The following is a 12,284-nucleotide window of genomic DNA, read 5'->3' as shown; positions in this document are numbered from 1 at the left end:
GCATGCGCAACAATGGGATAGCTTTTCCCAAATTACAGTCCTCCCTGCTGACTACACGCGTGAAGACCTCAAAAGGACGAAGCATGTCTGTCAGACTTTGAACTAGCTTCCATTACTCCACATGTAGCCTCAGGTCCTTCATAGCTGCACCCTGTGTAAAGAAATACTGATCAACTACCGTACACTGCTCAAACAGACGCTCAAGCATGTAGAAGGTTGAGTTTCAACGTGTTGCCACCTCCTGGATGAGTGTTTTCACTGGCAGTTTACGTTCATGTTGCAGGCCCCTCAGATACATCCAGGACTTAAAAGAATGGTTGAAATGTGTGCACATTCTTCGGCAGGTGGTCAGTAACTCGCACACTGGACTTTCTTCACTCAAAATTTTTTTAACAACCAGGTTTATACAGTGCGCCAAACACTGCTACCGATATCCATGGCCTTAACTACATTGGCGCCATTATCCGTGGAAACATAACCAATCTTGCGTTTTTTGGGGACAGCCATTGAAAGACCTTTGTGATGAACTCCTGCAAAATGTTTTCTCCTGTATGACTTTCTCCATGCCAAACATGGCTAGTGTTGCATGTTTCCGAGCAGCTTTAAAAATGTTGTTCGGGTCAACACCTGCGGTTAGCTTTGCTTTAGCCCCTGAAAAAGAGACCCAGTGTGCAGTGATGCACATGTAATCAACGGCTTGGCAACTGGTCCACATGTCTGTTGTCAGATGTATAGTGTGAACAGCACTCTTCTGCAAAGCTGCCCCAATCACCTCCAGCACATCTTTATGTAGTGCTGGGACCGCAACTCTGGCAAAATAGAACCGGCTAGGAACCTTCCATTTAGGGCAGCGCGTTGCCACTAATTCAAGAAAACCAACCCCTTCTACAAAAGAAAAAGGGAGAAGGTCCAGAGCTAGCATTTTAGCCAGCTTAGTGCCATACAGACGCGTCATTGGGTAGTTGCGTTCAAATGGCGCATCTGAAAACAACATGCTTCTTATGGTGGGCTGGACCATGATTTTACGGGATGATGATGACTTCTTCGACCAAGTTACGCTCGGTGATGTTGATGAACTTTTTCGCATTGGTGTTCACTCTCTCCCACTCTCTTAGTGTGGCTCATATATCTTGCAGGGGGTGTTCTGCTGACAGGGGTACTGGGTGTAACTGAAGGAATGTTTGACGCGTCTTCCTCCTCGTCATCATCAGATGAAACATCAATAGACACAGTTTGTTGACTTGCAATTCGGGCTTCCTTGATCTCCTTTGGGTGGGTGCGCATGCCATTTTACAGTGTGCTGTCTGTCAAGATGACCTCTCTGGCCTCCGGTACCATAGTTGGTACCAAGCTTACCACGACTAACTACAAGCTTACAAATGGTACAAATGGCTATGTTTTCCCTTGTTGGGCAAACACTAAAGACGTCCCAAACTGCGGACTTCAAATGTCTGTGGGGGGCGGAGGAGGCGATACTGGTAATGCTAATGCCAGATGAAGTGGAGGATGTGTGTTGCCGAACTTTACTACGTTGTGCACTTGCAGCACCACTAATTGACGAAATGGAGGTGGAGGTGGAGGTGGATGGAGGTCCCTTCTGGCGAGAAAATATTGAAACGGTAGGATGTGGTGTACTAGTTAACTGCATTGGTGGTGGTCTCATTCCCACGTCGCCAACATCACGCTCAGCAGCATTTCGGGCTAGGGTAAAAATGTCTGTTTGCTGCATGCCCGCTGAGCCTGGAATGACGTTTATGATGACTGCGTCGTCGTCGTGAGAGTCTTCATAAGCAGGAGTATACGCCACTTCTTCTTCAGCGTCATCATCACACTCCATAAGTACGAGACTTTCGGGGACCTTCCTTTTACGCTTAGCTACCTTTGTCAGATCATGGTGTGCCTCACTCTCAGACGCCTGTGGTGGTTCCCAATTGTCATCCATATCATCAGAAGGAAGGGGGCTTGAAGAAGATGTAGACACCATCCTTGATCTTTTCCTTCGTAGGGACCTGGAAGACAATGAATGATCAGGAGGAGTGGCTTCCTCAAATGATACCTCGGCTTGAATGTCAATTTCCTGATGTGCCTCTACTTCGGGAGGAACAACTATTGTGGGCACTTGTGCCGCTCAATGCACCTCTGCTTGCACACCTCCTTGCGCTGCCTCTCCTTCCACATGTACTTGGGCTTGAACTTGCACATGTGGTTGTTGTTGCGGCTGTGGTTGTTGAACACTCGTCAGATGAGTTACAACAACCTATGTTGATTGAAGGATGCTGCTACTTTCTTGCGATGAGCCAACATCACTGGTCGATGGTGATTGAACAACTAGACTGGCTGCCTCTAAAGCACTCAAGGGCTTGGACTTAAGTTGGCGTGGTGGTGGTGGCACTGAGCCCAAAGGAGTGGGGGTGCTGCTCCCAGCTTGGTCCCCAGCAGACCCCGCTGCTGAAGGCGTACTTTTTTTTTATTCCCAAAAAATTACGGCGGTCGGCAGACCAATCTCCTTGGTAAGTGGCGCCACTTGCTTCTTCTGCTCCTTACTGCCAACTTTCTTGCTAGAGGAGCTACGGGCAACTTTTTTTGGGGCCATCTTCTTCAGATGTCAGAACAGCAGGCCGCAGTTGCACAAGTTGCAGAGTTGTCTGTGGCCACACGTGACAATGTGCTGCACACACCGCAGCAGGACTTGCTCCTGGCACTGATGAGGAACGATGAGGCTGATGATTCATCTTTCTGCACCTAAAAGCAAACAAAGCCAGAGGAACATCAGTTAAATAAATGTTGCATATGTAGCGCTTCAATTAATAGTTTGCAAGTAAGCATTTTTATTATACCCACCCCCCAAAATGGACAAACCAATAAAATGCACCACTGACAGAGTACCCCTGGGCATAATGGATGAAAGCATGGCAGACTGGGTGCAGGCCTATGGCATAACAAAGCACACTGCCTGGCTTCAAGATGGCCCCTAGACCCCCACCACATGGTCAGGCCCTGCCTGTACCAGTCCTCAAAATGGCCCGCACCCACATGGACAGGCCCCATCACCACCCCAAAAAGTCAAAAAACACACAAAAATCACCACAATCCAATGCCATCCATGCTCTCCATGCTGTTTACATTAAAGAGACCCCACAGAAAGACTCAGTCCATGCACCACTGAGTACCCCTGGGCAAAAGCCCCCAACAACAGCCCAAAAATCGAAAAACACACAAAAATCACCACAATCCAATGCCATCCATGCCCTCAATCATGTTCAAATTCAAGACACCCCACAGAAAGACTAGGCCCATGCACCACTGAGTACCCCTGGGCATAATGGATGAAAGCATGGCAGACTGGGTGCAGGCCTATGGCATAACAAAGCACACTGCCTGGCTTCAAGATGGTCCCTAGACCCCCACCACATGGCCAGGCCCTGCCTGTACCAGTCCTCAAAATGGCCCCCACCCACATGGACAGGCCCCATCACCGGCCCAAAAAGTCGAAAAACACACAAAAATCACCACAATCCAATGCCATCCATGCCCTCCATGATGTGTACATTAAAGAGACCCCACAGAAAGACTCAGTCCATGCACCACTGAGTACCCCTGGGAAAAAGGCCCCAACAACAGCCCAAAAATCGAAAAACACACAAAAATCACCACAATCCAATGCCGTCCATGCCCTCAATCATGTTCAAATTCAAGACACCCCACAGAAAGACTAGGCCCATGCACCACTGAGTACCCCTGGGCATAATGGATGAAAGCATGGCAGACTGGGTGCAGGCCTATGGCGCAACAAAGCACACTGCCTGGCTTCAAGATGGCCCTAGACCCCCACCACATGGCCAGGGCCTGCCAGTACCAGTCCTCAAAATGGCCCCCACCCACATGGACAGGCCCCATCACCAGCCCATGAAGTCTAAAAACACACAAAAATCACCACAATCCAATGCCATCCATGCCCTCCATGATGTTTACATTAAAGAGACTCCACAGAAAGACTCAGACCATGCACCACTGAGTACCCCTGGGCAAAAGGCCCCAACAACAGCCCAAAAATCGAAAAACACACACAAATCCAAACAATCCAATGCCATCCATGACCTCAATCATGTTCAAATTCAAGACACCCCACAGAAAGACTAGGCCCATGCACCACTGAGTACCCCTGGGCATAATGGATGAAAGCATGGCAGACTGGGTGCAGGCCTATGGCACAACAAAGCACACTGCCTGGCTTCAAAATGTCCCCTAGACCCCCACCACATAGCCAGGCCCTGCCTGTACCAGTCCTCAAAATGGCCCCCACCCACATGGACAGGCCCCATCACCACCCCAAAAAGTCGAAAAACACACAGAAATCACCACAATCCAATGCCATCCATGCCCTCCATGATGTTTACATTAAAGAGACCCCACAGAAAGACTCAGTCCATGCACCACTGAGTACCCCTAGGCAAAAGGCCCCAACAACTGCCCAAAAAGTCGACAAACACACACAAATCACCACAATCCAATGCCATCCATGCCCTCCATGATGTTTACATTACAGAGACCCCACAGAAAGACTCAGTCCATGCACCACTGAGTACCCCTGGGCAAAAGGCCCCAACAACAGCCCAAAAATAGAAAAACACACAAAAATCACCACACTCCAATGCCATCCATGCCCTCCATGATGTTTCATTAAGGAGACCCCACAGAAAGACTCAGTCCATGCACCACTGAGCACCCCTGGGAAAAAGGCCCCAACAACAGCCCAAAAATCGAAAATTCCAAAATTGTAGTTGCAGCAACTGTAATGCCCCAAACAAAATTACTTGTGAAATTTCTAATCCAAAAGTGATCCAAAGAAAGTCAAAAAGGCCTCAAATCCAAATATCCAGCAGCATCCACAAAAAGTAATCCTTCCAGGTCAAGATCCAAATCAAAGTGACCAGCACATGAAGAAAGCACTTGGAGGAGCCTGCTCGACAGGAACAGGAAGTTGGAGACTGTGGGGCACTTCCTTCCTCCCACCCCCCCCCACCCAAAATGGACTCCTTGCAAAAAAAAGTGCAGGCAAATGTCAACCTGAGGAGTTATTCTGATAAAAAATCATCATTTTCAGAAGGTTTATGCTGCTTGCTGGTGGATTTCTGGTGCAGAATTGCAAATTTTGCAATTTCGCGAGTGCGAGATTGTTGCTGCCTGCCACATCTACGTGTTTGCAATTGCGAACTCCCGCGATGCCTGATCACGGCGTACTCGTGTTGACAAACTCTCGCTGTACAAGGTGGGAAGCCACGATGACGTAATCGCGGTCGCCAAACTCCCGCGGGATCCCGCAGCAAGATCCAAAATGGCGCAGCACACGCAAAACATGGAGAAAAACAACTCTGCAAACGCTGAATGACGGTAAGTTAACGCCGCGCGCCGCAATATTCTATCACCAAGCAAAAAAATCTGCTGCCTGTGAATTTGCGAATTTTCGGCAAATTCGCGAGAGTTTGCGCATTGCGAATTTGCCCAAAATCCGCAAATTCCGCGAGCGGAACGGATTTTACGCCCATGCTTAAACATTTCTCTCATACAAAACCTTTGAAATTCCTCCGTTATAGTTAGCTCAGCTAACTATAACTTGCGTGCCCACAATGCAATGCTGATGATGTCACATATTACATCACTCATGACATGGTCAGTGACATCACTCATGACATCACTGATGACATCTCAAATGACATCCCTGATGACATCACTGATGACATCATCCTTGTGGCACACCTCCTCTTTCTGTAATATAAACGTTGATACACACGATCAAAAATAGAAACTGAAATAAAAAAAAATGTAGATACCAATTCCAGTTAGAACAACCTATTGAGTAATCCCAAAATCTACATACACATCCACTCATTCACCAACAGTTCTATATAGTCACTCATACATGTACTGACTCATCATATGTACTCATACACCTAAATATCCTGTTATACACTGACACTCATCTATAGAGTTACTCACACACACTCACACATGCAAATAAACCATCAAATATCCATTTACTTGCATATACCGCTATACACCCACCACTACACTAACTTCTACAGAATCATAGACATACTTACTCTCTTAAACAATCACTTATAGAAACGCATACTTAGTTATACAGAAAGTCTTAGAATCTCTCGCTCTCAGATATACTCACTCATATACATCAATACTCACATATACTAGTTTAAAACATATGTAGTTACTCATAAAGATACTATTGAGACAGTCATTCACTCACTAACACACCCATACACACACTCATTAACCCATACAGTCCTGCACACATGCTGTCTTCAGAACACATACAAACAGCGAGTCAGTCATTCATGCATCTGTGCGCTAAGTAATACTCCCCACCGAACCGTACAAACACTAATTTTGGTACTCAGAAAACCAACTAATAACCCATATACACACTCATGTAGCTACCCACCAACCCATGCAGCCACTTATATACAAAGTGAGACACTGATACAGATATTTAAATATTTAAAGATTACTCGCTAGTACACCTATTCACTAAGATATATTTAATAAGTCAGTTATACAATCAATTTTATTAAAAAAACATCCATTTAGATACCTATTTACCCATTTATTCTTCAATCGACCTTTAGATATACATATATAAAAAAAATATTTTTCAGAAAGACACACCTTCACTGGATGATGCCATCAGTGATGTCAATAGGGATGTCATTTGAAACGTCATCAGTGATGTCATGACTGATGTCACTGATCATGTCTTGAGTGATATGTGACGTCATCAGCAGTGCATTGCGGGCGTGCAAGTTATAGTTAGCTGAGCTTACTATAACAGAGGAATTTCAAAGGTTTTGTATGAGAGAAATGTTCAGCTAACTATAACGTGTGAAACCTTAGGTTTTTTTATTAATTTGCATGTTTTTTTAATGCTAATTCCTAACTATAACGTGTGTGAAACCTTCTTCCTGGGCAACTCGAAAAAACATGTCTGAGGCTTGCAGTGATCATTCCTCGGTTTTAATTAGCCTCACATGTCCTCGCAGCAGCCCCTCCTAATTAGTGCCACCGCAATGCCTTCTAGGACATGTAGACACCTTCGAAATGCTGGGGGCATTTGTATTGGATATATATATATATATATATATATATATATATATATATATATATATATATATATATATATATATATATATGCAAATCTTCAAACAGCGCACTCCTGCCAGAAATGAAGACACGGACCACGAAGGCTGCAGTAAGGGAGATTTTAATTCAAACCTCTCAGGTGACGCGTTTCGAGCAACTTGTGCTCTTGTTCACGGTCGCCAGTAGGTATATATAGTTAGGATTTTTTCTCTATGGGACTTTTGAAAATTCTATGTCTAATAACTTTGGCGTTTGTGGACGGAATCGGCTGAAATTTTCAGGAAAATGGCACATTTTGTTTCTGAGCAGCCCCTAAAAGTATGGGGGGATTTTGTCAAGGGGGGGCCGAGAAAAAAGGGGGGTCCCAAAACGCGTTTCTCCATTTCATTTTTCCATAGGGCATTTGGCCTCACTTTTAGCTCGAACGGCTGAATGGATTTGCACGAAACTTGGCAAAATTGTAGGGACTGTTAGCCCGATGTGCCTTTGCTAGGTCTCAATATATGTGCTCCAGTGGATTTTGGGAAAATAATGTTTTAAAAAACAGATATATCTGTGACAGCGTCCCGGGTAGCGCTCTGGTTCGCGAACTTTACGCGTAACGGAACTTTGCGAAGCGAAGCTGATTGGCTCTCCGGTGTCTGTCAACATTCTAAACAGTCCGGAATGGCTGCCATCTTGTCTCTCAGTAGGATCGAGAGACAAGAGGAGGAGAAAAACGAAGGGGGAATTTAATGAAAGGGGGAAATGTAGACCCTTCTTGACCCCCTAGGAATGATGTTGGGGTTATTAAAGGGTCCCGTGGGGCAAATAAAAAAAATGTGATTTTTCGCGGTAGAAGCGTTTTCCGGTTCGCGAACCGGGTAGCGAACCGGGTCGCAAAACGGGAATTCTCCATTTTGTGTTTCGTTTTAGATAAATTACAAGATGGAGGAAAAACAATGTGAGAAATGGGTATAAGGGGGTACGGGAGACGTATCCTGACCCCCTATGTTTTCTGAGGGTGGTTGAGGATGCTCATATATGTTGATACATGTCTCCCAGCGGCTGCGCGTGAGCTATTTTTTTTTTTTTCGCTTCGTAACGTCTGTTAACGTTCGATTCGAAGGAAATCAGGAAGTGTTGACCGCCATTTTGTCACTGCGAGTAAATATATTGTTAAAAATAATTGTTATAAATTAATCCGTATTGATAAACATTGTCTGCGCCATCTTGCCTTTTTTCCAATGCCACACTTTTGTCGTGCACGGCAGCCATTTTAGATGCCTTGACCAGACCCACTCTCTGCACGCCGCCGATCCTCAGCATGGCTCCCCACCCTCGCAAGCATCTCCCCCATGCACTGGTCACCCCCGCTCTCTCTCTCATGCATGGGCTATAAACCTCCCCCCATCTGCGCTGCTCTTCCCTGAGAATCACACCCTGTGCCCGCCCGACACCTCCCTTTCACCCTATTCACTACCGCACCCTCTGACACTCCTCTTCCTCTGTGTCTGGTTGTCCAGGCCAGTCCCAGGCTATCACCTAGCCCTGCGGATGTAGTTTATGGCCCCAACTGTAAAGAATCACCTCTCTTCAAAGGAGTTACAGTAGATCAAGGCCCCCACCCCATGACATCCGTCACACCACACGCGTTCCTACTATCTGATAACGATCCTGTAATGTGATTGGGGAGGGGAGGGTATTCTCACTGTGAGGGTGTGTGGGACCGAGCCTGAAGCGGAAGATTCCAGGGATGCCTTTTTGTACATCAAAGTCTTCACAATTATGTGTCACATTAAAAATATATAGCACTCCAACAAAGTAGTAGGATTATAACACTTTAATAACTTATAAATATATACAATGCTCCAACAAAGTAAACACGTTAAAAAAAAAATTTAAACAAAGCATCAATGGGCTGCTTTGGTCTGTCTTTTAGTCGGCAAAATCCGTCTGCCTGTGAGGTGGCGTCAGTAGCGGTCCGTTGTGCGAATAGGCCGAAGGTCCAGACGGCACCTAGGTGATGTCCAGTAAGTTGCCGCACTGGTCTTGGCATCCTACAATGCTGCGCCGAAAAAAGGCATGGGGCACCCCGGGGGGGGGGGAGGCGGCGCGAACGGGTCTCCCCCGCCTCCCCAGGTGGAGGCTCCTCTGCTGCAGTGGGGCGCCCCTTTAGCGTTTCAGTCGCCATTCAGCTGTTTATCGCCCACTTTTGCGGCACTGTGCCTCATCCGCCATTCAGCTGAGTTGCGCCCGCTCTTGCGGCTACAGCGTCTCGCCCACCATCCAGGTGAATTGCGCCCACTCTTGCGGTGCAGCGATAGGCGGCTGCCACAGGACTCTTAAAATGGCGTCCGGCTCTTCGGATTTGGGCCTAGTCGACTAAAATGGCCCTGGGACACCTTGGAACTCGGACGCTTGCCTGCTAGGGCATGGGCCCCATTACCGAAAGCGTCCCCTCTTTTGACTGATTGTTCTTGTTGCCTATCTCTTCTGTTGTCATTTAACGGAACCTTTTTGGACTGCCGAAAGACCGCTGTTTGGTGGAGACATTTTGACTATATCCTGGACCGGCCCGGCCTCGCCCAAAATGGTGCCGGTATAAATGGGACTCGTAACTCCTTGTTGTGTACTGGTTGCCCAACCTTGATATCACGAGATACGTATGCAGTTTTGAAGCACATGGCGGGCGGGGCGAGTACTGATTGAACATTTGGACATCCCTATTGATATTAAGTTCTGATGTGTTATTGATTACTGTACTATTGAAAGTTCGAATTAACGTCACCCATGGTACTTGCCCGCAAATGTATATCTAGATAATTTTATTGTAACTGGCCCTGTAGTACTTTAATTATAAAATGTACGTCCACCGATTCCGCAACTGTTAGACACCTTAGTTCTTGCAACCTAATGGGTCCCCCGTTACGTTCTTCTACAGTGTAAATGTCCCCTCATCATATACGATTCCAGTTTGCTCCGTGGCCGGCCCACGTGGTTATAGGCCCGTATTTGTATACTGACATTTTCACAATAAAGGTTTTTAAAACAAAACATGGTAGTAGTACCTAGATTGGTGAAGTTTTGAATAATAGCCACTGTTTTTGAATCAGTAAAAGGCAAGTGAAATAAAGCAGCCCGATTATATGACGGTTAAAAGGTATAATACGCAGGAACGCAGTAAAGATAAATGGTCAAGGGCTGTTGTGTTTTCCCCTCCTGCAACATAAAGTGATTGATAAGAATCCGATATTCATGCCTATCAGCGACTAAGACAGCAGGCCGAGCCTCTTTTGTTCAACGGCTCCCTCATGGGACGAAGAAGCGCCCTTTTTCTCGAAATAGGAATATTTTACTTGCAGGTCAGTTGTAAATTTCCCGGGAAAATACATTAGCCTGGAACATTGTTAGTGATAAACTGTAAATGCATCTGGGTCCTTTGCTTTACAAGTCAGAGTGAGAAAAAAAAAGGTGGGGCTTTCATCATTTGGGGAAAAAAAAATGTTCGAAAGCAATGAAAAGTGTTATTTTTAGGTCATATGACCAAGCCTTCTATCATTAGAAAAACAAAAGTAAAATAAACCAATGAAAAGTTTTATTAACAAGTCACATGACCTGTTATGCTTACATTACGCGCTGCGCGCCGCGCCCTGGATCGTTTCTGGGAAGCTGCGCCTCGTGCACCGGAGCACTTCCGGGTGCCCTAACGCGGCGCGTCATATGACGCATTACGCGACAACGCAGGTCCAGAATATAGTCAAAATGTCTCCACCAACCAGCGGTCGGAACACAACCCCTTTCAGCAGTCCAAAAAGTTCTGTTAAATGACAACAGAAGGGACAGACAACAAGAACCATCATTCAAAGAGGGGAGGGCAAGTTCTTCTCTACAGGGTCACGTTGGGGCTCCACTGGAACTGATCGAATTGGTAGTCTACAGTGTTTCTGGATGTTTCAGACTGAAGCTGTCGTCAGCATGAGAGCACCACCATCTCGTGGCTACGTCGTGGCCATTCCGCGAGCAATAATGGCAGTCGCTCCCCACCGGAAGTCTACGGGAGTCGGGGGTCCCGGTGACTGTTGTAGAATCTTCAAGGCTGAGGGGACTCTTTTGGGAATGGGGCCTATGCCCTAGCAGTAAAGCGTCCGAGTTCCATGGTTGCCCAGAGCCATCTTTGCAGGCCAGGCCCAAGTCTGTGGAGCCGACCTCCATTTCGTGAGCTCCGTAGCAGCCGCCTGTCGCTGTACCGCAAGATTGGGTGCAATTCCGTTGGATGGCGGGTGAGACGTTGTAATAGCAAGAGCAGGCGCAATTCAGCTGGCCGAGCGAGGCACTGTGTCGCAAGAGCGGGCGCAAGTCAGCTGGTCGAGTGAAGCGCTGGGGTGTAGCTGAGAAACCTCCACCTGGGGAGGTGGGGGAGGCTCGTTCGCGCCGCCTCTCCCTTCTAGTGCACCCCACGCCGTCTCCTGGCGCAGGTATATGTGATGGTCGGACCAGGGCACCGCAGGACGTGTCTTCAGGTCAAACGGATTGTGGGACAAGGTATGGAGCAGGCGCAATTATCTCGGGGGCCTCCGTCAAGCGGTTCAGGGAGGCACTGCATCACATTGTTTTCCAATGCGGTCAGGTCCACAAACAGCCCTAACTTACTTTGAGAATAGTGAAGCTGCAGCAGGTGCAAATAAGCTTCAGACAGTGTTACAAGCGCTGCTCGGAACCCTCAACTATGGCACCCAACATCCAGGACTTATGCCATTTGTGCAAGGCAGTGACATCGAAGCATTTCAGGGACCAAGCAACATACCACAACCTTACCACAACCTCTGCCTTCCTTCTTACCTAGTTATTGTTCTTTCACTCCCACTCCAGGCTTTTAGTGGAAAACCATGAACCTACACTCACCTATGAAAATCTTACTATTGATGGTTGATTTTGAGCCCCAAATACAAAGGCTTGTTTGGATCGATGTTGCAGCAGGCTGCCATGTAAATAGATATTTAATAAAATGTTTTACCCTGTTACTTGTTGATTTTGAGCCCCAAATACAAAGGCTTGTTTGGATCGATGTTGCAGCAGGCTGCCATGTAAATAGTTATTTAATAAAACGTTTTACCCTGTTACTTTGCTGGTGTGTTGTATATATTTAT

The 12,284-nt window shown here is 46.7% G+C and overlaps 1 pseudogene; it reads right to left on the bottom strand.

Moving 5' to 3' along the window:
• LOC147701964 (uncharacterized) overlaps window positions 1-2,593 on the bottom strand; it is a 146,883-nt pseudogene extending 144,290 nt beyond the window's left edge.
• Window positions 2,594-12,284: the final 9,691 nt, after the last annotated feature.

The sequence above is a fragment of the Lissotriton vulgaris genome, chromosome 7, assembly GCF_964263255.1.
Source record: "Lissotriton vulgaris chromosome 7, aLisVul1.2, whole genome shotgun sequence".
Lineage (NCBI taxonomy): Eukaryota > Metazoa > Chordata > Amphibia > Caudata > Salamandridae > Lissotriton > Lissotriton vulgaris.
The sequence above is the reverse complement of the archived record's forward strand: the minus strand, read 5'-3'. Positions and strand labels throughout refer to the sequence as shown.